The sequence below is a fragment of the Cibotium barometz genome, chromosome 45 (assembly GCF_041138505.1).
Source record: "Cibotium barometz isolate CiBa-2024 chromosome 45, ASM4113850v1, whole genome shotgun sequence".
In the NCBI taxonomy this organism is placed as follows: domain Eukaryota; kingdom Viridiplantae; phylum Streptophyta; class Polypodiopsida; order Cyatheales; family Cibotiaceae; genus Cibotium; species Cibotium barometz.
The window spans coordinates 35,520,501-35,546,936 of record NC_141090.1 but is presented as its reverse complement, the minus strand read 5'-3'; positions in this window follow the sequence as shown (position 1 = coordinate 35,546,936).

Sequence of the window (26,436 nt, the reverse complement as noted above, 5' to 3'; positions counted from 1 at the left end):
TATGCATAATTAAATAATTAAGAAAAGAGAAAATTATGGTAATTATATTTAAATGATAAAAGAGGAATTCCCATGACATTTGGAATTCAATCATTTAAAGAGAGAGAGAGAGAGAGAGAGAGAGGGGGGGGGGGTAGATGAGGGGTCAGTGGAGTGTGTGTGTGTGAGAGAGAGAGAGAGGTTGTACGGGTGTGCACGAGAGAGAGAGAGAGAGAGAGAGAGAGGTTGTGCGGGTGTGCACGAGAGAGAGAGGGGGGGTCAATGAGAGAGAGAGAAAAAAGGGGGGTGTCATAGAGGGTGTGAGAGAGAGAGAGAGAGCGAGAGAGGGGGGTGACGGTGAGGTGTGAGAGAGAAACATTTTTTGTTTTGGTTTTTGTTTGTTAAGTGTAATGGAAAAAATTGCTTAGAGGGGGATTTTTTTTAGAGGCAGAGACCCAATACGTGGCAATTCACAAACACCATAGTGAGTTAAGGTAGGTGTTCCTCTCGAACCACCACACTTGGCATGCCCTTTTTCCCACTGAAGTTAGAGAAGTCATCCAAAAAGATGCATAAGAAATCATTCAAATAGTCCTAGAAAATCTTGGTGGAGGTCCTCTGGAAGGAGGCTGGGGCATTAAGATTCCATACCCAGAAACAGAGGGTTTTATGTAACCATCTCGTTACATTCCAGCGTCACATGAAGAAGACATGCCAAGGATAAGTGCCATTGCAAAACCGCATAGCCCACACCAACCCCAAAGGGCAAGAGATTCCATACTCAGAAACAAAGGGTTTTACGTAACCATCTTCTTACATTCCATCGCCACGTGAATATGAAGAAGACATGCTAAGGATGGCATTTGAAATGGGAAGGGAGGTTGCTATTTTGTTATATTTATTATATTGCTTTTGTTAAATTACAAGTGTACATTTTGTATTGTTTTTGTCAAGTGACACATGTACATTTTGTATTGCTTTTGTCAAATGACATATGTACATTTTGTTGTATTCTCTTATAAATTAAAGGGTGCTCTCAAATGACATGTGTACATGTTGTTATTTTCTCTTATAAATTTTAAAATAAAATAGCATTCTTGTATTGTTTGGAACATTGAGGAACTTTACCTATCCCTTAGTATGCTAGACTAAAAAACTACACTAAAAGACATCTTTGGACAATAGTCAAAGTGCAAGATGAAAAGGCTTTATGGGGTTGTTTAGCAATATCTCCTTTGCCGCTCCTAAGTCTCATCAACTTAGTCTTTTAACTCTATAATTTTTAATAAAGTGTAAAGCAAAAGAGAATGGAAACACAAATACATAAGTGTATAGATATGGATCTTATGATCACAAATAAAAACCTCTTCACAACACTAGTAGACGTTTGCTACTCTCAAGTCGCATTAAATAACTTTTTCAAGTTTTTGATGCTTGATAAGGAGTATAGCAAAAGAGGATGACAACACAAATGCATATGTGTATAGATATAAACTTTATACTCATGAATGGTTAAAAACGTCTTCACACACTAGACCTAGTTAAGGTCCAAACTATCCATCAGCTCAACCATGAGAACATGCACTATAACAAGTCAAGTTATAATAAAACTTTGACTATAATTATCCCTCATGGACTAAATCCATGCATAGATAAGAAAGTATGTGGAAAACTTATTTTTTTAAACAACAATGTAGCCATAGTAATTCATGGAAACCTTCTCATCATGTCTTTGTAGCCATGGAGGTAAATTTGGAAAGTATATAAAGCGCACATTAGTCTCATATCTCTTTATAATAAGTTCAGTTATTTATATAACCTGCAATATTCCCATCACATCACCAAAAATGTAAGGTTTACCTTCTTCTTTCAGGATTCTCAAGGAGGCAATATTTATGTGCTCTTGGTTGTGATGAGCATAGATGTAATCAATTGTTGTAGAAATGTTTTGATCCAATGGTCTGCCAATGTAGTACATCAATAATTTTTTTATATTAAACATTTGAATGGATGAAAAAACCAAGACCATATAGTTGACATCCTTACGTCATCAAACTTGACACACTTGACCATAAAACTCTTCTAATAATATAAGGGATTAAATGTTGCTTTATCCACATTTCATCTAGTATCGAGTAAGTGTTAGTAGCATGCAATGATTTGGTTATTTGGAATGCAAAGTATCCATGTAAAAAAGTACGCATGTCCAGTAAATCAAGGTTCTCATATTGTAATGACAACATTTAAAGTTTGCTTTTGCAAACAAGTGAAACAGAACATAATAGTTATTTTCTCATGATTTGCTCTTATGGTTGAGATAAATGCATGCTCCTATGTGTATTGGCTAGTGGAATCTACCTTAATTTTACAAACCTTTTCTAGGACTCAAGTAAATTATAGGAGAATCGCATGAAGATCCTTCTATCTTCTTGATTGTTGTGTTTGGATCTGAATCCTTGATTTTATCATCACCAATATTCTTGTTGTATTTGTAAGATCCCTCTCACTGTACTGCCAGGGTATGTGCTAAACTAGTGTGTTTATTCTAATGAGAGAAATATGCATTACTAGAGATTTTGTTAGAACAAATCAAATGGGGGTAGTCCAAAGTTCTTGAAAGGTTTTTTTAAAAATAATTCTAGGAAATAAGAGTAAGAATTAGTTAATTGGAATAAATCAATTATGACAAATCTGCATAGATGCACAAGTGCATATTTGAACCTGAAAGCTTGACTTTGGTTAGAGGATATGAAATTCTTAAGAATGAAATAAATTATGATAGATGTGCATAAAAATTATTGAGACTGCTAGAGATTAATCCTTGCAAATTATGATAGATGTGCATAAAAATTATTGAGACTGCTAGAGATTAATCCTTGCAAATTAATGTGTGCATCATGTGCACATAGTGTGTATGCACACGACATGTGCATGTATGTACATGTGTCGATGAGTACACTCATCTTGACCATGGAAATGTGGGTGCCATGGTACAAATTTAATAAGACTTGTGCAATTGAGAACCTCAAAATATTTAAGAATTAATAACCCCATGTGAAGCCTAGCCATGAGAACTCATGTATCCATAGTGTATTAATTTAGGGCTAGTTAATAATAAATAAGTTGGACATTACTTTATGGTAAGATTGGGTTAAAAATATTAAATTTGTCAAGAAGAAATTAAATGGATGAAACTCTTTTGAAGAAATTGTTAAGGTTAAGTGTAAGATCTTGTAAAATTATTGATTAAACCTTGTGCATGGTCTAAGGCTAAGAGTCAAATTCTAATTATTAAAATGATACGATAATCAAGAGATTGGAATCATGCTAAAATTGAGTGGAATTAAGAACTAGTTAAACTCAATTTCATGCATCAAGCTAAGTGAAGTGGGATTGTGGGCTAACTTGAGACTTGGCAATTGGGTTGACACTAGTAAGATTAGGTGTGAATTTCGATGCTATTTTTGCATAGTTAATGCCTAGTTACAATACCGACAACGTACTAGTATCCTTGGCAGAGCCTTTTATGCTAGTCTAAATCATAATTGGGATACTTTGGGATGTAATTCCAAGAAAAAAAATATTGTGGCTTTTCAATATTGTGGGGGAGTGTACATCATATTCTTACGGGCCCTAACGATCAACACATTTAAGCTTATATCAAGGTTGGTTATCATCCCCTAAGCTAACATTTGAATTTTTGAAGTACAATTAGTAGTTTCCTCCTTTGAAATTTAAATTATTTTGGGCTTGTATTTAAATTCTCTCAATATTAATAGAGAAAAGATAATGGTCAATTAGTCTCTTTTGGCCTTAAATTGCCCTTAGTTAGGATATTAAATAATGGGGAGAAGGGCCTAGGTTTATTTTTTTAGATTAACTTAGTTTGTTGAAAATTCTTAGAGAATTTGCAAAGGAAAAGAAATGATGTTTTGGGAATATAATATTGTCAAATCAAGTGCATCCATTATGTGCATTCAACCTTTAAAGCGGACCCTTTGTTATTTATACCCTTTGGATTATTTATAGTAACCTATTTAAGGCTTAGGATATAAACATATTAATTTACCCCAAGATTAAGAGTATTGGATTTAATTTTGGGAGTAGACTAAGATTGTATATATAGATTAATAATGCATAATTTGAGCCTTTATAATGTAAAGTATAATTTGGTTTTAAATTATTACATATATTAAATTCATAAATTGATTTAGAATTATGAAGGAACCATATGTAGAGAAATTACACATCTATATGTGTATAGGAATTCATGGAAGTGAATGTGCATCTATGTGCACATAAGTTTAGAAGTTATGCCCTAGATTTTTATTAAGCTAGAGCTTAGATTAATTATTTAGTTAGACATGTTAAAAACCTAGTCATGGTTAAGAACTCAATAAATAGAGAAATTTTTGTTCTAGAATTATGATGATAAACCTAGGATAGAATTGAAATAGAAGTTCAAATATTTAAGAATTAATTTTCTAAGTTTATGCATTAGGATGTATGGCCTAGGGATGCACACAAATGTGCACATTTTTACATGAATGTGTAGAAATGGACCCTTCCTAAAGAAATTTGGCTAGAAGATTATTAATCAATGAGAAATTAGAATCCTTGAATAAGAATTAATTTTTGAAAAAGTCCTAACCCTAGCAAGAGAAAAAGCTAAGAATTACGGTTTGAGAGAAAAAGTTTTTTAGGAGGATAAGAAGGCCTTAGATCAATAAATTTTGATTAGTGAAATTCTTAGGATCTTAACATTAGTATAAAGAATTATAGAGAGAGAATATTTAATCCCTCAAATAGAATCCTTGAAAGAGAACTCACTTAAATAGAATTCTAGAGAGTTAGGGATTCAACCCGTATACCGGTGCACAAAAGCTTATCCACAAATGGAGAGAATGCTAAGAATACTACTACCATTGACATAGACTTAACACACACATAAGCTCAATCTTGCCATTGCTCACTCACTCATCATCCCACTCATTCATGCATCCAATACAAGAAGAAAGCTAAGCTAATGCATACACAAGCTCAAAGCATACTTCATTCTCAAGCACTTAATTCCCTAGCATGCACACAAACCTTGAAGCTATCAACAAAGAAACATGCACACTAGAGAATAGACATGAGAAGAGAGACAAACATCAACTCATTGAATTGAATTAAAAAAAAGAGTATTGCTCATACAATAATGTAGATGGGGAGAGAGAAGAGCTTGCACCTCTATGGAAAAAGGGGGAGAGCTAGTCTCAAGAGAGCTCAAACATGAGTTTAGCCCAATGTGTCCATAAGCTCTCAAATGAGCCACTTTTTATACAAAAATTCTAAAACTCCCAAAAGTTCCCATGTGGGATTATTGTCAAGCCCACTCCCACACTCATCTACAACTTGGAACTCTTTACAAGAGCCCTAAATAAGCCCGTCACGCAACACTCCCCCCTTCCTATTTTACGCACGTCCTCGAGCGCGGTAGAAGCAAAATCTGCAAAAAACAATGGATACAAGTAAAGCCTTTTATTGAAAAAAAAAACCAGCAATGACAATCTCACACGTGAGCATACAAGTGAAAGGCTGATTAGAGTTTTAAAGAGTGCTAAAAGAGGTGAGTAAAGACTAGTCAAAGTGAGACTAAGTTGTAGATAGTGCTATGCAAAGGCAAGTGTGCTTGCACACCACAGGTTATGACCGCAGTCTCAATGTCCTACAAGTATTTAAGTTATTCCTAAGTGGCAAACCTACTCCTAAATATGAGCAAAGGTGATTGGACCTCTCTTTTTTTTTTTTGGTGTGTGTATAAAAGATGAATAAAGAGGAAGGTTCCATCCCAATGAGACCCAAGCAATGGCCAAGAGACCTCCGCCAAGAGAATCTAAAGGCCGCTAAGTATCTCAAGGGCGAGACAGACCCTTTTCTTTCTTTTTGACATAAGGAGTATCCCATGAAGATGAGGGCATCGGTCTCAAAGGCCCATAATGTACCCCACAGAGTCCTACCAACATCTATCAAGGCGATAGAGTCCTTGAAGGTCTTTTTCTGAATCTGTTAGACGTCAGTGTTCACCCCATGGAAACCAAGGCATCGGCCCCAAGGTGCTAAGACAACCCCAAGTCCTACCAAGCATTCCACATGGCTGTAGACACGTCATGTCTCGATTCACTTGTATATATTTTTTAGGGCATATTTTTCGTAAATTTTTTATTAATCCTAGCATCTATCCCATACCTAAGAGGTAGCTACCACTAGGGATAACTAATATACTTTGAGAGCATAAGAACTTGGCATACTCCGTTGGTATATATCCTACACTGTCTTCAAATAGAAATACCTTCTACTAAGTCCTCTAAGAATCTAGAAATCACTCACCACATTTTAACAACGAATTTAAAACTTAAACCAGCCAACTGTGTGTGAACATGCAAACAATGTATCCAAAAGTTAAAAGCACATAAAGAACAAAAGATTATGATTTGAATACACCTGTTGTAGTGCTCGTTGATGTTGTGCAGATTGCTTCTCTTTGCTCTTTGTAGGCCTTGCATGTCTCCCCCCTTCTCTTTGCTCTTTGTAGGCCTTGCATGTCTCCCCCCTTCCTAATTTGTGTGCACGGTAGGTGGACTATTGGGGCGTGTTTGTATGCCCTTGTTTAGCTGAGATCTCTGCAAAATGTTTATTAACAAACAAGAAAAGAAAAGAAAGGAATAAAATTTGTTATTGGTGCCAATCACTGAATATAGCCGAGGGGAAAAACCCAGTGGGAGAAAAGTGCCTTGGCTTGTTGATCTTATTATGGAGTTGATAAGCTTACCCTTGTACTTGTGGTGGATCCGTGTCCACTTCTGTTGGAAAGATGGTATCAATCACTTCAGGATGCAAGGACAACCCTGTACAAAAACCGGCCTCTGGAGAAGGTGGTAGAGGAAGGAGTGCTTCCTCACTAAAATATGGCATTGGTTCTATGGGAAGATTAAGCAAACAATTCCGATTTTGGAACTACTCAATGTAGGTACTCATAGTGATCCAAAATTGACATGTTGAGGCTTGGGGAAGGAGGGCTTGCAAGATAGGTGGTTGCAAGTCATTTATGCATGTATCCCTCCATTATTGTGCTTGAACCTCCTCAAGTAATCTACGTTGATTTGGTCCTCGTTCTGGTATTCTCACATTAAGAAGGTTATGGCGTTGGGATGTAATTACCACAATTTGTTTCATTAAGTCCGTGCCATATCGTCGAAAGTAAGAGCGGCATATCCAACAAATGTGTGAAGCTTCTCCTAATACGAGTTGTGCACACTCTTGACAATGTGAAAATGGGTGATGCTGTTGATAGAATAAAGTGACAAAGTGATGCCCACAGTAATTTTCACCTAAGGGAGCATAAAAGTACCTAGAATGATTTTGAAAAGGAGGAGCACTATAACCCCCGTGATGTTCAGGTTGAGTACTATTAGGGTCAATGCATGGTGGACATGTATCTCGCCAAGTATCCATCAGGAGGTATCTGGTCGTAGAACAATGAAATTTAGAAACACTCATATCCATCATTACAATCCCAATCAAAAACATTGTAGATAAGATCATCTCAAAAAGAATACAATCCTCTAAAGGCATAAGGAACCACATTAGTAAATGTGAGACTATTCAAACACTGATCTACCAAAGAGCTTCAATTGTAGTGTTAATGCCTTACCTTTGGTTTTGGGTATGTCCTTCTTAAGAGGTGGGAAGGTTAGCAATTGTCGAGGAATTTGAGCAAGATAAGAGGATTTAGGCATTGAAGTTCTAGAATCTATGCTCAAAGGAGACTCATGTAAAGTTGGACTTGTCTTAGGTACACAAGTTGATGGTGTAATTGTGTAACCAGGAGAAATTGGGACAACTGGTGATTCAATACATGTTTAGGGAAGATCAACACAAGGAGATTTGTAGGTGCTATCATAACCACCTATCCTATCTTGAAGAGGTTGTGTTGATTTCTTTTGCACCCACCACTGATATGGAAAACCAAGGGTGGCTTTTGGAATCTTATTGATACACTCTTTTACCTCTAGCAAACCATGGCATTTGGGAAGCCAAAGTGCTGTTGAACCCTCATAATAGCCTTGTGCTTTAAGAACATGCTTTGGGACCCAACGAGTAACGATCTGAGGTTTAGGCTTGGAAATTATGTGCTTTTTAGGAGGCTTAGCAACTAAGCTAGATGGTACAAGTGTGTACGCATCTTTGGGTAGCCAAATTGATAATTTCTTCTTGCCTGGCCTTCTTTGAGCAGTGACTAGAGTAGTTGGAACATGCCAGCCATGGCCCTCACTTGAGGACTCATCGATTATCCACATCATTTGTGTTGGAGCTTCAAGAGCAGATTTTGAAAGTGGGTTGTGTAAGGTAGAAACACCACCCTTTTGACATGATAAAGCTCGTGGAGTAGCCCATCCCAATACGCAATCAGAATCAATTTGTAATTTGTATTGTCTATTCTTCCAATCTAAAGAACAATTGGTAGCACTTAACCATGATCGACCGAGAACAGCCTCTACCACTGCCTTGGACTTACTTGCCACATAAAAGGGAACTAACATCTGGTGATCCTGAATGTACATCATCATGACACATTTTTCCTCTATAGGGTTATCTTCACCTGAGAAGCTTCGTAAGTCAACAGGAATGTGCACAAGTGTTGGTTGTCCCAAGGCTATCCATGTGTCAAACGAGAGAACATTATAATCTGCACCAGAGTCAATTAAGGCAGAGACAAAGTAGGTAGTCTCATGAAGATGAAGACACACTTTAATATTGAAAGGATCGACATATGGTTCATCAGTAGCCAACTGTAAGGCCAACATAGAAGCTTTGCAATGCTCCTTGGCTTTTGCAACTCTAGCTTTAGCCTCTTCTTGAGCCTGACGTTTAAGTAGGTCATGTGCTTCTTTTCATGTGTGTGCAGCATACATTTGTTGAAGCATGGCTTCAGTTAATGGTTCATTGTATTTCTTGAGATGACTTCCATTAATGAAGTTAGGCATTTTCTCACCTTCTAGTGTCTCTAAACGCACTGCACCACTTGGAGTAAGCTCATTAATCACAAACGGTCCTAGGCCACGTTTCCTGAGCTTTCTCTTATGCTTCTTAAGTGTGTACAAGAGCACAAGGTCCCCTTTTTTGAATCGGCCAGTTGTTACATTTCTATCATACCATTGCTTTTGTCTCCTCTTCTCGGCATACATCCCCATTACCGCCAATAAGCGGGACTCATCTAGCTTTTCCAATTCATCAATGCGTTGTGAAAGCTCATGACCAGTCCAGTCCAATTGTTTAGCAACTCGTGGAGTAGGTACAAGAAATTCAATGGAAAGAAATGCATCTAGCCCAAAAGCAAGCTCAAATGGGGTTGGGCCCACAGATGTTTTATATGCTGTCCTATATGCCCAAAGAACTGAGTGCAACTTTTGCTCCCAATCAGTCCTATGTCCCTCAACAATCTTTGTGAGTGCTGTGTAGAGAATCTTGTTAGTGCTCTCAGCTTGACCATTGGTCTGGGGATGATAGGGTGCAGAACGCTTGTGAATTACCATAAATTCTTGAAGCAAAAACTCTTTGACCTCATTCACAAAGTGCACACCTTGATCACTAACGATTTCAATAGGTAAGCCATAGCGTGTAAACACGTACTCATACAAGAACTTGGCTGTGGTTCTGGCATCATTTTTAACTGTAGCCTTTGCCTCTACCCATTTGGTCAAATAGTCAGTTTTGCGACTATAATATATTCGGCATGCGTGTGACGAGCTAGAGGTTTAATGGGACCGACAAAATCAATACCCCATTTTGCAAAAGCACGTGTGCTCAACATAGGCCGCAATGGCATATTGTCCTTTGTGATGGGAGGTTTGGTCCTTTGACAATCGTCACAACGTTTTACATATTCTTCGGCATCCATTTGTAAGGTTGGCCACCAAAGCCCAGACTACCTAATCATCTTAGCTGTGGTATTGCCCGAAAAGTGTCCACCCCCAAAACCTGCATGTGCATGAGTCAAGATTTTCAAGTAGTCAGCTTCACATACACACATGCGTAAGTTGCCATCCTTGCCCCTCTTGTAGAGTTGGCCCTCTATCATCATATAGTTTGCTGCTTCAACTTCAATAGCATGCTTTCGATATTTAGGAATTTTTTGATCAGTATGACCATGCTGAAGATAGTCCACCATATACTTACTCCAACTTGGTGTAGTTGAAATTTGGAATAATGTGACACTATGAATTGGCTATTGAATTTGACATGAAGCACAGTTACGAACAAATTTTTCAGCATCCGCATGCATGGTAGGCCACAATTGCCCATCCTGAGATATACGTCGCACACAAGTAGTAGCTGATGCATGGATTCCATCGATACCCGCATGTGTCCATTCCAAGATCTCCTCATATTGGTGAGGGTTGGGTATAAGCCGCAACACTCCATCATTACCCTGACGATATAATCTCCCTGAGATTAACTTGAATGGTCGCCATAGGTCCACATTAGGACCCGCTAGTTGTATCTGCCCACTTTTCAAAATTTCTAAGATGGATTCAGACCATTTAGGAGCTGTCTCTACAAGGAAAAGTGTTGAATCTAACATATCATCATCCACACCCACAGGAGCTTCACTAGAGGTGATTCGAGACAAATGATCTACCCTAAGATGAGTTGTTCCTTTTCGGACTGCCACTTCAAAATCAAACTCAAGAAGGATGATAAACCACCTCACAATCCTTCCAGTTGCACAAGGCTTATTCACCAAGTATAGCAATGCTTGATGGTCCACAAAAAATATGAATTTGTTTGCCAAAAGGTAATGGCATATATCATGGACAAACCTTCTCTTTCTTTTGTGGTATAATTCTTCTCAACATTGTTCAACTGTCGACTAGCATATGAGATTGGAAAATCTTTATTATGTTCTCCCGATTGAGCCAAAATATATCCAATTGCAAAGTTTCAAGCATCAATATGGACATGAAAGATTTGGTTCCAATCTGGTGCCCATAAGATGGGTGCAGTCACTAATGCTTGCTTCAACTTTTCAAAGGATTCCTCACACTCATCAGTCCAATTAAACTTTACAAGAAGAGCATATAATGGTCTGGCTAGGACAGCGTACATGTAGATGAATCGACGATAATAGCCACAATGTCCCATGAATGTTTGTACCCCTTTAGGGTTGATAGGCCGAGGTAATGAGACAATGACATCAATTTTATCCATATCTGTTGAAATCCCATTGCGAGAAACAATATGGCCCAAAATTTTCCCTTGTCTTACCATGAATTTGCACTTGTCAGGATTCAAGCATATGCGATAAACTTGACACTTTTGAAACACAAGTCTGAGGTGTTCTATATGATCATCATGCTCTTGTGAGTGAACACATAAATCATCCATGAAGATCTCAAGAAATTACCTAAGGTACTCCTTGAATACATGACTCATTGACCGCTGAAAGGTTATTGGTGCATTTGTTAGACCAAACGGCATAACACGATAGGCAAAGATGCCATCTTCAGTAGCAAAGGCTATCTTGTGTTGATCCTTTGGATCAATTGACACTTGATTGTAACCAAAGAATCCATCTAAGAAACTATATGCCTTTTTCCCTGCAACTCGTTCCAGAACATGATCCGTGATTGGAAGTGGGTAATGATCACGTACAGTAGCTGCATTTACCTTCTTGAGGTTTACACATACTCGAAGTTTTCCATTTTTCTTGGTCACCACTACAATAGGGGAGACCCATTCAGTGTGTTCAATCTCATAGATAAATTCTGCCTCTAAGAGCTTGTCTATTTCTTCCTTTATCTTTCGTGCAAAATTCTCATTGTAAGTATAAGGACGTTGCTTGGAAGGCTTTGCATCCTCTCGCAATGGAATTGTATGCTGACATATGCTTGGATCAACTCCTTTGAGGTCTTTATAACTCCAAGCAAAAACATCGCGATACTCCTTTATTGTTTGAATTAATAACTTCTCCTCATCTAAGGACAAGTCTGTGGCAATCCACACATAGCGAATCTCTTCTCCTGGCTTAGGGATATCAATCTTTTTTGCATCTTCTGGACCATCATATGAAACCCCTAGCATGCTTGGTTTTTGTCGCATGGGTTGTTGAAGAACAATCTTCGGATCTTGAAGAGTGTACTATGTGAAGTTGGGGGGAACATTGAGACCTTGTTCTTGTCCACTTGAGTCGTCACTCATTGAAGACCATGCAGTTTTGAGCTCTCCTTTGCAATCTTGCATCAGATTTTTTTGTTCAACCGTTATCTTTGCACTTCCGACACTCTCTTTTGAATCGGTTTTAGACTTGAGTTTTGGTTTTTGTTTCTTCGTTTTTTTGTAATTTTTGCTAATAGTTTTTAGCTTTTCTCCTGGTTGGAATCCATATGATCATTTTACTTGGTCTTTGATACTATCTTGTGCTTGGACATAGTATAGATATCCATTCTTTCCTAAGAAGTGAGGTGGTGGTCGAGAGTGTTCATTCTTAAACTCCTCCTTTTCTTTTTGTAGTCTCTCACGTCGTTCCCTCTCATCTTGTTTACGGATTCTCTTGTGGCTCTTACAGCATTTACGTTTAGGTTGGCTTCGAGGGATCTCTACTTGAACCTCCCTTCCTCTCAAGAGTAGGCATGCCTTTCCTAACTCTTCCTCAGGGATTATCACATCATTATCAAAATCAGAGTCCCATCCATCTTCCTTATCAGCATCATTAGCAAATTCGAGTGTTAAATCCTCCACTGAGACTTCCTCTACATGCAGTGCTATTGTGGATGCATCCCCATAGTACAAAACATCTAGAAGATCACGTGGTTGTACCATTCGTATAGGAATAATGTCATATCCATCTAAGTCACAAAATTGAATTGGCTTAGGTAAAGCACATGTCGATAATGTTGCAAGGACATGACTCCATTCTAGTGGATCAATTAAGTGCTCAGGGAGGAAGGGTTGTGGAATGTATGCCTCATCTGATACACTTTGATTACCCTTAAGTCTCTCAGTGTTGAAATCCTTACATGAGGCTCTACACATCCACAGATCTTCTCGCCCATCTGACAATGTAACTTTTGAGCCCTCAGATGAAGCAGAATCAAACTCATCTATTGGAGACCTTGTTACATCACGATATGAGTGATTCTTTAGGTTGACCCTTGTGATGACAGAATCATGTCGGAGGTACAAATAATTGTATCCCCAATCTTGAATCATTTGAAATTGTTGCATGAATGGTCTACCCAATATCACTTCATAGTTTGGATGTTTTCCAAAATCCACTACTGCAAAGGTGTGCTCATATTCAATCCCACATGTGGTGACCAATATGTTCTCAAGCAGCCCAAGGGGATGTTCTAAGCTTCCATCTACTAGCTGCAAGCGCATCCTGGTACTCCTAATAGCTGGTTTGCTCCACTTTTCCCAAATGGACCTTGTCACAATGCCCACTCCTGCACCACTATCAAGTATTGCAGTTGAAGCTACTTTTCGCACTTCTAATGGGAGGGTAGCATTTCCCTGATCGTCCTCACAAAATTTTCCTACTTTGTTGATAGGAACTGGCATAACATGCTTTTTCTCAGGGTGTATAGTACAATGATGGTGACCCTTTTGTAGCAATACCTGCTCTGACAAACATGTGGCAATATCATTCCACAACTCAGGTCGAAGCTTTATCAAATCAAGCAAAGGTAAGGTACAAGCCACTGGTGCTGACAAAATAGCTTGCACGATACCCATATCCATCTCCTTTGTCAACCTTCTATGCATGGAGGGTATCCTCAAGGTTTGAGAACAGTTCTCATATTCTCCCAAATATGATGGTAAGGTTTTCATTGTATGCTTACTTCTAGGAGAAACAATTGTTTGAACTTCCTCCTCCTAGATGCTTGGGTGTCTAAAGTTGTTTTCTGTGCCCCTGGTAAAATCCACCTCAGAGAATGGAGGTGAAATAATAGAGGACATATTCTCATTAACTTTCTCATGAACTTCTGCCCACATCTCATTTGCCATGTCCTCATTAGCATCCATAACTTCATCGTTGCATGGGAAGGCAAGGCTAGGTGGTGGCAAAATACCTTCTTTCAATGGGGTGTCAATTGGTGCAGACTTCTCACTATGAGATTGTGAGATGAGCTCACTTTTCATTTCCCGACTTGATGACACTTCTGGTATGGTTTCTAATGTTGGCTTAAGAGAGGTTGGGCCCCGAGGAATAGGTGGAGGTGGTCCCTCAAGTATTGATTGAGCTTCCCTAATGAGTTGCTGATGTACAGCTAGATTGATCTTCTCCTCACGAGGGTTTGGGCCCCGAGGAATAGGTGGAGGTGGTCCCTCAAGTATTGATTGAGCTTCCCTAATGAGTTGCTGATGTACAGCTAGATTGATCTTCTCCTCACGAGGGTTTGGATATTCTTGAAGCTTCTTGGGTAGCTCAGATAAAGCTGCAATGCGACTTCTATGAGCATCAATGATGGCATCTAGAGTCTCGTTCACCTTATCCACAAAAACAGAACCCCCAGAACTATCCTCGGTCGTACTAGCCTCATCTTGTTTAGCACTAGGCCCAGGTTGAGGTTGATGCTCCTCATGCACTTCTTGGGATGTAAAAGTTTGATCCCTCATGTTTTGTTTAGAGACTTTTTGAGAACTAGTGGATGCACTTTTAGTTCGCTTGGTGCGGTTCTTTTTCCTCCTAGTGGCACTAGATTTGCCTTTGCATCCCTAGTTCGAGGTGTCTCATCAGTTTGCATTTTGACATTCCGTGTCTGTGATCTAGTCATGACTCTAAGTGGCACGACATCCTCATTCTCTGATGAAGGTGGCGATGGAACTTCCCCTACAAGGTTGAGTGAGACCTTTGGTTGAGAGGTACCTTCCTCATGTGGTTTCAGCAAACAATCCTTTGGGAAGTGTTCTACACAACACCCTAGACAATATCTTTCAATTGGTGGAAACTCTGGTACTGTTGTATTGGATCGAGCTGCTTGCCTTGAGCGGTGTGGACAATCACGAGCCCAATGGGGTTCTCCGCACTCATAACAGGGGCCCATTAGTTTGGCTTCTACTTTCCTTTGCTGCCATTGACCTGAGGGGCCTGGAGTCCTTGGTTGGTAGTCGCCTAGCAACATCAAAGAATTTTGTTCCCCTCCAGTGCTTGGCTTGGATATGCGGGACTTTCAAAGAGATTTTCCTTGGATGAATATGATGCATATTCCTCCTCCACATAGCCTGGGTTTACCAAGTCTCTACACATATTTGAATTGTCGTAGTCAACAACCCTCACAGGAGCAATCCCAGGAGCAGGAGGTTGAGCTCCAAGAACAGGTCGTGCTTGCTCTTGTGCCATCGGTGGCTTACGTTCAAAATTAGTATACTGTTGATGCATTTGTGGAGTCACTCCACCCCTTTGCTGCTCACGCTCCTATCTCATTCTTGCAATGCTAGTACATTCCTGTGTGGTGTGGGTAAAGTTCCAAGCACAGGCCTGGCACCACTTCTTTGTGGGTTGGTTTGTGACTAGAGGAGAAAAGGTATTACATTCTTCGGTTTTATGGTTACCGCCACATGCTCCACAAAGATGAGGACCTGTAGGCAGTACACTCCTCATTCGCTGCAGCTGCTGCTATTGTTGTGGCTGCATGGGTGGGCGATAGGTTTGTCCCAATCTCCTTAGTACTAGGTTAGCTATCTGGTCTGGATTTACTAGCGCACTAGACCCTGAACTTTGGTCATCATCCCACTGATCCCTAGGTTTCACCTCAGGGCTAGAACCATCTTGGAATTTGAAGTTATCTGTGAAATCCATAGCATCATGGCAACACTCATTGAAATTTGTATGCTTCTTTGCATTGAGATGTGTGTGTAGTGTTGAATTTTTGAGTCCTTTTAAGAAGAGAGAAATTAATCGACTCTGGGTGGGCTTCTCATCTTCTGGGCAACGATTAATATACTGCTTCATCCTATTTACACAATCTCTAACACTCTCAGTCTCGCCTTGCTTGAAAGAGTATATGTTTGCTACCGTGTCATGTTGAATCCCCATCAAGGAAAAAGCAGCAATGAATCTCTCTTCCAGAACTCGTAAAGAAGATTTGTCTGAAGCCTCTAGTGCCTGAAACCAAGCAAGGGCCTTTCCCTCAAGAGTGAGCCCAAATCCTTCAATTTGCGTATGCTTGTCAGTCACTTGCTCAGCTTGAACTGCTTGCCTAAATGCTGCTACATGGTCATATGGATCTCCTGACCCTTCGTACTTCTTTACCAGTTTCTGAAGAGTTGATGGCCTTACTTGTCTTGAATACTCATCATAGGGCCTACGGCCTCTCACTCTTAGTGGGAATTGTTCCTCTCTTTGGTAAGATGGTCCACATGCATCCCAAATTGGTGTGGGTCCCCTATTACATGCCTCACCAACCCCCTCCAAAGATCTTGCTACCCGCATTTCAGGAGGTGCATTTATGGGAGGCCAAGTTGGCTCCCCTACCCTCCGATTGTCATAGTGAGGGAAACGTTGTTGTGGTGTGATTTGTGGTCGTACTTTTGGTGTAGGATAATATCTTGGTGCTAGAGTTGGGCTACTTGTAGTGGTCCACTTTGATGTTGAGGGTCTCTCTCTAGTGAACTCTTGTAGGGGAGGAGCAGCAGTTTCTCCAAGAAAGGCTGTCTCTCCTGGTTTAGTTGTATTTGTTGTTGAGAACACTTCCATGAATAATGGTTGTCCTTTCCACGTGAGCTCCCGAATCTCCTTCCAATCTAAGGTTCGGTATTCATTGTCCCATTTATCAACGATTCGGTTCACGTGTCCTGCAAGCTTCTCGACTACCACCACAAGTGCTAGAGGAAGATCTAATTCTGGCAATCCAGTTGTGGCATAATATCCTTCTAAAGAGTCCTTATAGACCTCTTGAAGTGGGTCATCCTGTAAGACCTTTGTCACTGGAATTCGTCGTACAAACTCCCATTGGTTCTCATCCCCCTGATCCATTTTGCTCTTGCCTTTCCTATTTTCCAAATTTAGATCTACAAGAAGTAAATCATCTATGGATGGCTTTGAGGACTGGGCATTGGATGGTCCAAGCATGTCCGGCTCAATGAGCCAATCATCTCTAGACTCCCTTGCTCTGGAAAGCTTTGATAAGTCTAAGAACTCGCTTTTAGAGCTCCCCTAATTTGTCTAAATTCTCTAGATGATAGGTGACTTCGTAGCGAACACCATCTCCACCCATGTACATGTTACCCTGGTCATTGACTAGAGGTGCTCTATCAAGTTCTGAGAAAAAGTCTGCGATCTTAACAAGATACCGTTGTTGTGGATCCCTAAAGATCTCAGCTCCTTGAGCATTCGTGTAGACATATTGAAGTCTCACATTGAGTGGTAACCCCATGGTGTCGGCTTCAAATGGATTAAAAGATCTTGTGGGTGTCCTATTTGGGGCTAAGGGATGACTATTTGACGGCCCTAGATTGTCCATGGACAATGAGCTAGTTGTTCTGGAAAGGGTATCAGATTGGGATTCGGAAAAGGTTTCAGCAATATCTGCCAAATGTCCTACCGATTGGGTTCCACTTTCCTACGTAAGTACTCTAGAAGGTGCCCTAGGCCCTATGGCAGTGTCTATGTGACGTCCCGACGGCAAGTGCATATGGTCAAATTTTAAGGTTTGTTTGTTTTTTTTGTTTTTTTTTTAAATATATATATATATATATATATACATATATATTTAAACCATACCTAACCGCTAAATGCAACTATCAAGAATATGTGTGTAAATACCTATCCTATTTTTTTTTAATTTTTTTTTACTTTTTTACTAATTACACAAAAATACTAATTATGCACAAGATTACAAAAATTTAAAAAAAATGCAAGTTACACTAATTATGCAAAAAATTACAAAAATTTTAAAAATAAATTTATAAAATATGCAAAAAATGTGGACTCCTAAAAAAATGTGGACTCCTAAAATTACAGAAATTTTTTTAAAATTTATTTATTTCTTTCTTTCTTTCTTTTCTTTTCTTCTTTTTTCTTTTTTTTAAAAAAATACAAACAACATAAAAACTAACAAAAAATAATAATAAATAATAAATAACAAATTAAAAAAAAAGAAAAAATACTAATCTTTTTTTTTCTTCCTTATCGCGTCCGAATTCCTCGCCGTTCGCTCCTCCTTCACGTGCTTCGCCTTCACCGCCTTCACCTGCTTACTGTCAGCTACTACAGCCAGCTGCCCTCCACGCCAGCCAGTTACGACGCTAGCTGCTTTCGCTCTCAGTCAGCCGACAGCTGCAGCCAGTCGCCTGGCCCAACTTCTCCTTCGCTTCCTCCTTGCTACAGCCACCTAAGCTGCACAACATCGCCTTCCTTTCTCCTAGCCACCTTCGCCCGTCTGCTTGCGCTCTTCGCTAGCCAGCAGTCGACAGCCACACGGCTCGCCTTCTACTTCTTCTTTTTTTAAAAAAAATTTGGCGCCTCTCTCTACCGGCCTTCACTCAGCCGCCCATCTGCTATCTACTGCTGCCGACTTCTTGACTCCAAGCACCCCGCTTGCTTCCGCTTGTGACCCGGACAACTGAACCAGATAGAGCGTAGTCCGCACTCCTCCAACGAGACTCCGCCAGCGCACCTGCTAAGCCCAACGAGACCGACTTGTTAAAGCTGGAAAGAGGAAAACTCTACCGCTTTCTCAACTAAAGCGAGGTGGTGCTCTCGAGGTTGGCTACTACAGCCTTCGCAGCCACAGCGCGGCCACCCCACAGCCTCAAGCCTCACCCTCACCGGCCTTCACAGCGAGCTAGCCAACAGCGGCCTTCCCTCCTTTTATTATTTTTTACTAATTACATGTTAGCGAAAAGCATGAAAGCATGAAATGACAAAAAACAATGAAGGTAAGCATAATGAACGGTACTTGAAAAAGCATAAAAGCAATAACACATTAAAAAAAACAATGCGAGAGAAACCTCAACCGTTCAATGGATTTTTCTTATCCTAACCTTATCCACTCACACCGGGATCGCACACCCAAACTTAACCTAATCACTCAATGGTTTTGCAACCAAAAGAGGAAATAGTGGTGGTTTCCACACACTCTCAACCGGATTTGAGTCTTCTCCCCGACAGCGGCGCCAATGGAGAGACGGAAAACTCTCTCACTTCTTGTAGCAAGAGTAGCATGATCCACATGTAGCTGAATCCAATGGGATTGCATCCCTTTCGGAGCTAGGGATTCAACCCGTATCGGTGCACAAAAGCTTATCCACAAATGGAGAGAATGCTAAGAATACTACTACCATTGACATAGACTTAACACACACACAAGCTCAATCTTGCCATTGCTCACTCACTCATCATCCCACTCATTCATGCATCCAATACAAGAAGAAAGCTAAGCTAATGCATACACAAGCTCAAAGCATACTTCATTCTCAAGCACTTACTTCCCTAGCATGCACACAAACCTTGAAGCTATCAACAAAGAAACATGCACACTAGAGAATAGACATGAGAAGAGAGACAAACATCAACTCATTGCATTGAATTAAAAAAAAGAGTATTGCTCATACAATAATGTAGATGGGGAGAGAGAAGAGCTTGCACCTCTATGGAAAAAGAGGGAGAGCTAGTCTCAAGAGAGCTCAAACATGAGTTTAGCCCAATGTGTCCATAAGCTCTCAAATGAGCCACTTTTTATACAAAAACTCTAAAACTCCCAAAAGTTCCCATGTGGGATTATTGTCAAGCCCACTCCCACACTCATCTACAACTTGGAACTCTTTACAAGAGCCCTAAATAAGCCCGTCACGCAACATTGAGCTTGACCGATTTTTTCTTTGTCTAACTCCTTCTTTTGTTTCAAAAGATGCTCTTGTGCGAGCATTTCTTGGGTTACCCCGGGTCCATAATACTTTTTGACTTTGCTTCCCTTGATGTATCCTTCCGTTTCTACTCCCTCGATGGTTTCAATTCAAATGAACCCTTGAGAGGTGATTTTAGACACTCTAAAAGTTCCTAACCCTCTATATTTGAGTTTCTTTTTCTTAGTGCTTCTAACACCATACATGAGGACGAGGTCCCTCATTTCCAATTTCTTGTGTTGCAAGTTATGGTCAAACCAATATTTTCTTCGTAGTTTCTCGACCATAAGCCCATGTGATGCAATTAGCCTGGTTGCATCAAGTTTTTCCAAATCAACCAATCTCTCGACTAATTCATTTTTAGTAAGTCTTTCCTATAGTGGAATTCATAGGCTTGGAAATATAATTCCATAGGAATTACCGCATCAACACCATAGGCATTATTACATCAACACCATAAGCTAGACGAAAGGGAGTATATCACGTCGCTATCTTATACAATGTAGGATAAGCCCATAGAGCTGCAACCACTTCTGTTCCCAATCCATGCGATTGGCTTCTAAGGTTTGCATCAAGATAGCACATAAAATCTTGTTGGTGCTCTCTACCTAACCATTTGCTTGTGGGTAATAAATTGATGATTTGCGATGTACTACAAGGAATCCTATAAGTAACTGTTCAACCACCTCATTAATGAAATGTGAACCCCGATTAGCCAAATCTAGAAATGATATTTTTATATATATAAGAACTTGGTTGTGGTTTAAGCATCGGCTTGCTTAGAGGCTATTACCTATGCCCACTTCGTGAAATAATCTATGGCCACGATCACATATCGGGCTTGTGAACGGATGCGTTGCTGGACTAATGGGTCTAATAAATTCAATCTCCCATTTTTCAAAGGGTTGTCTTACAATAACAAGGGTGAGTGGAATCATATCATTTTGATGTGGAATAGGAAATCTCCAACATTCCTCGCATATTTTCACAAACTCTATGCCATCCCCAGATAACGTAGGCCACCATAGTCCCGCTTAAGGCACATTGCGAGCTGTAGCTTCTCCACCAAAGTGTCCTTCAGCTATTCCTGAGTGTGCTTCTTCTAATATCATTACAAATTCATCTTCTCGCACACATCTTCTTAGGATATCATCCTTACCTAGCTTATATGACTCTCCAACAATAAATTGATAAGGTGCGGCCAGCTTAATAAGCCAATGCATTTTATCCTTGTTCAAAGGTCTATCTTGCCAAAAACCATAAGCTAGATAGTTTGAAATCTTATCACTCCACTCAGGCACCATGTCAAGTTTGAACAGGAAAGCATCAGGGAGGTCATCAATGCCAGTTGTTGATTCTTCGTTTGGGATTCTAGACACATGGTCGGCCAAAACATGTTATGTTCCTTTTCTTATCTAGACCATAAAGTCAAATTTGAGGAGTAGTAGCAACCAGCATGTGATTCTTCCTTGTTCACCAAATATAATAGGTCCTGATGGTCCAAAAAGAATACAAATTTGTTGGCCAATAGGTAATGATGATATTTCTTTACATCATAAACCATGGCCAACCGTTCATGCTCCATGGTGGTGTAGTTTATCTATGCATCATTTATTTAACGATTGGTGAAGCAAACTGGATAAGCCAATTCAAATTTCCCAAGTTTTGCCAATACGTATCCTATCACAAAATTTAATGCATCGATGTGCATATGGAGTATAAGTTCCTAGTTGGGTGGCCTCATAATAGGTGCACTTTCCAATGCTTTCTTCAACTTATCGTCTGCTTCTTGGCATTCCTCCTCAGTCCATTCAAAGACAATGAGTAGTCTATACAATGCCCTTGAAACTTCAACATAGAATACGATTAAGCATTGGTAATACCCAATATGTCCCATAAACCGTTGTACACCTTTGTAGTTGGTTGGTGGTGGTAATTCCAAGACCAATTTTACCTTGCTCTCAGTGGAAATACCATTTTTTGACACAATGTGCCCTAAGATTACACCATTCTTGACCTAGAATTGACATTTTAAAGGGTTTAAGGATATATGACATAATCGACATCTTTCAAACACCTTTATTAAGAAAGAAAAATGCTCCATCTAGCATGAGTGTGCATACAGATTGTCAATGAATACCTCCATCCACTTTTGCAAGTATTCCTTGAAGGCCGTGCACATTAGTCATTTGAAAAGTTGTCGGAGAATTGGTGAGGCCAAAAGGCATAACCTTATAAGAATACGTTCCCCACATCGTTATTGAAGGCTATTTTGTGATGGTTTTTGGGTTCTATGGACACTTGATTATAGCCCGAAACTCCATCTAAGAAGTTATAAGCTTCTTCACGTAACCTCAATTTCCCATTTTTTTAACACAATCATGATTGGTGAAATCCAATTTGTGTGCTCGATTTCATAGATGAAATCTGTGGCAATGAGTTTATCAAAATCTTCCTTTATAATTGCTGCATATTTCGGATGCATCTACCAGTTTTTGCCTGGATGGTCTCGATCCTTCCATGATTAGAATGGTGTGTTGAACCACCTCAGGTGGTACACCCTTCATCTCTATGTATTTCCAAGAAAAATAATCTTTGAATTCTTTCAAGAGAGGAATGAGCTCTGCTTCTTCAAACCGCAGTTAAGTCTTTAGCAATGTAGACAGGTTTGCAGTCCTCCCCTGTCTCTACAATATCCATCTCCCTAACTTCAGCTAGTGGATTGGCCATCTTCCTTCACTCTCTTAGCCATTAAGTGGACAACCTTTTGTTATTCAATGATGTATGTTTTGAAATGGTGTGGCACAGAGAGTAGGTACGACTTCTCATCCTCCTCATCTTTCGTCCGGGCTAGTGCCTTTTTTTCCTTGCATTTGGCTTTTCGGCCAAAGCCTTATTTCATTTTCTACATCTGGCCTTAGTGAGTTCAGGTGTTTCCAGCTCCTATGGCATAGTCCTTTCCCCTCATTTTCCTTCTAGGTTATCTTACTCAACTCCTCACCCCAGTTCCTAGAAAATTCCTCCTGCGCACCTTAGTGACCTCGAGATATCTTAGCCAATCAGCATCTGTGGGTTTACTTTGTAATAGGTCATTTCATCGAGAAATATACCTCTTTTGTTTTTGGTGGCATCTCTTGAGGCGTTGGGTGCTGTTGTTGTGTGACTGTTGCGGCTTTACGAGCTAGACCCTTCTATGCTGGAGGCTTCATCCTCTATTTCCTTTTCTCTTGGTTGCACATCTACCATGCGCACTGAGGTGGTAGGAAGAATTCCCAATTCAACATACTAGGTTCCTATAGGGAAGAACACATCTATAGTGGCAAGTATATGCATCCAGTTTTTGCTAAAATCTAGAGGTGGGAGTGATGCATGCATTGCGGCCTCTTCCTCTTCTGATGAATTGTCCTCAATTGGTTGAAAAACTTGTAAGGATGTGGTCCGCTCTATGGTGAGCTAATCATTTTCAAACAATTGCCCTTCCATGGGATGTGCCTTCCACATATATAGATCAATTTTTAGAATCTGCAAATCCTTTCAAACATACACTTGATCCAACGTTGAATCATGCACCAATTTGGCTTCCATCATGAAGGGTTTTCCCAAGATAATGTCATATGAGTTTGGCTAGCATAGAAAGTCCATTACAACAATTGTATAATGGTAGTGGAACGAAAAGAACTTAAGCCTCGAGGGGTGCACTACTAAGAAACCCTATGTATCAAAAGTGCGTTCAAGGGGTATTTTAAAAACCCCTTACCTATGAAGTTTTCATGAATAAAATGACCCCTTTTTCTTTATAGACTTACGGGTTTTTAAAAAAAATTAATTAAAAAAACCCCTTTTATAAATATATTTTTATAAATTTACATTACATTTTTGAATTTAAAAACCCATTCATTTAAACTCGTGGTATACTTACATATTTTTATGTGAAACCCCCAAGACTTAAGCCTAAAAGTTTTCAACAGCCCCATCAGGTCTTGAAGAAGTTTTGTCTGCCATCTTGACAATTAGATCTCCTTTTTCCAATTCTGGTTTTCCCCGATTCTCCCAACACCTTTTGGTAATAATGCTCACACCTGTGCCTCCATCCAGCATAGCCAGTGCTTGGTACTCGTTATGGTGGATTAGAATTGAGGAATTCATATCATCGTTCTCATAATACCAACCTAATTTATTGAAAGGTATTTTGACGAATCTAGGTGTTCCCTCTTCCTCATGCACTAGGTTTTTCCCCAAGGAGGCGTGGGACACCTTGGTAAAACTCTATGAAACAAATACCAAGGCACAAAAAAAACAGTTGAAGAATGAACTTCATACTGTGGACAAAAAGAGTATGTTTGTGAATGACTATGCATTGAAGATAAAGGTATTGTGGAATCCCTTACATCTATTGGTGTTTTAGTAGATGATGATGATAAGGTGGAAGTCTGTCTACGTGGTCGCAATACAAGGCGTTCAAGACGTCTATTCAGACTCGGAAAAACATTCCCAATTTCACAGATTTGGTGTCTATGTTGATTATAGAAGATAAGAGCTTGGGTGAAGACCAACAATCTTCACAAAACAAAACAGTTCAGAACAACAGGTCTTCTACACAAGTTTAGGAAGAGGACGAGGTAGAGGAGGCCGTGGACACGGCCAAGGAGGTGTCCGAACAGATAATCAAAATTCTGGCGAGCAACAGCAACAACAATAGTCCTAGAATTCACAACAACAACACGCAGGTGGAAGAGGCCAATTCAGAGGCAGAGGGAGTCAAAGAGGTTGTGGAAATTGGCAAAGGCAGTATAATGATACATGTGGATGCTTTTATTGTGGTAAGCCTGGACATGTGTAGGCAGGCTGACATGCAAAATGGAAAATTGCAGCAAAATAACTATGCATCCTCAAGCAGAGAAAAATGAGGTTAATGAAAGGTTGTTTGTTATGCAGCATGTCATGAATGCCATGTCTGAAAATGTTGAAGCAGCACATAAAGATGATGTATGGTACATTGATTCAGGTGCTTCGAACCACATGACAAGTCATGGGGAGTGGTTCAAGGAGATGAAGAACCTTGAAAGACCAGGTTTTGACACTGCTCATCCAATTTCCCATGTTGGAGATGTGCCATTGTCTATGCAGGATGGCAAAGTGAAGTGCCTTGCAGATGTACTTCATGTTCTGAACATAACAAAGAATTTGGTTTCAGTTGGCCAGATGATTGAGCAAGGTTTGCAGGTTTGGTTTAATTCTGATGGTTGTTATGTTGAAGACTTTAAAGACAAGTACAAGTTGGTTGCAAAAGGTAACAGAGTGGGCAGAATGTTTATATTGAATGTAAACATGCCTGAAGTGAGTGCTGCAATGTTTGCAAATGGTTCAGGAATTGTTGCAAACACAGACATTTGGCATAAAAGAATTGGACATGTGAATGTGCAGAGAATGAAGTCTATGCAGACTAAAGGAATTGTGACAAGGCTGCCAAAGTTTAAAGTTGAAGGTATGCAGAAAATATGTGAAGCATGCCAATTTGGAAAGAAAACAAAGCATGTATTTCCACGTAACAAAAATGTGAGCAGAAATGCACTAGATGTTGTGCATTCAGATGTATGGGGTCCTACGAAGACCATGTCTATGGGAGGCTGCATGTACTATGTCACATTTATTGATGACCACATTAGGAAAGTGTGGGTATACTTCATGAAGGAGAAGAGTGAGGTGTTCACTCATTTTCAGAATTTCAGAGTTATGGTTGAAAAGCAAATAGGAAAATATGTAAAGTGCCTAAGGTTAGATGGAGGGGGAGAGTACTTCTCCAATGAGTTCTCTGAATTTTTGAAGAAGAATGGTATTCGGAGATAGTTTACATGCAAATACACTCCGCAATGGAGTTGCTGAGCGGAAAAACAGGCACATTGCTGAGATTGCGCGAGCATTGATGGAAGAGAAGAATATGCCGCATAGCTATTGGGCTGAGGCTGTTTCTACAGCAGTTTACATCATGAACACGACTCCAACTGCAGCCATACTACATGATGTAACTCTAGAGGAGAGGTTTACTGGGAGAAAACCTGATTTATCTCATCTAAAAGTTTTTGGATGCATTGCATATGTGCACGTGCCAAATGAGCTGAGAACTAAGCTGGATCCAAAAGCTGAAAAATGTGTGTTTATTGGATATTCCCTTCAGCAAAAGGGATACAGGTGTTATAACCTGTAAGATTCCTCCCCAGCCTCTCAGGATGTCCAGTATCTTTCCCTAGAGTCAAATCTCTCTTCAAAAATATAAAAGATCTTGTTTTTACCTGTTTTGGCCTAGAGAGAGAAAATATTCTAGAGAGAGGTTATTCAGATTTTGGATATTTTTGGATGGAAAAATATCTCTTTGTATTTAAATAAGTTCCCCCAAAACAGAAGTTCAAAAAGATTTTCAGAAGGTGCATTAGAAATCAAGTTCAAGAGGCCTTATCCTAAGAGTCAAGATTTTTTTGAAATTTTAAATTAAGGTTACTATGGACCAATAAGATTCATCCAAATCTAGGGAGGAGATAAATGAAAGAATAACAGGAAAATCCCCCA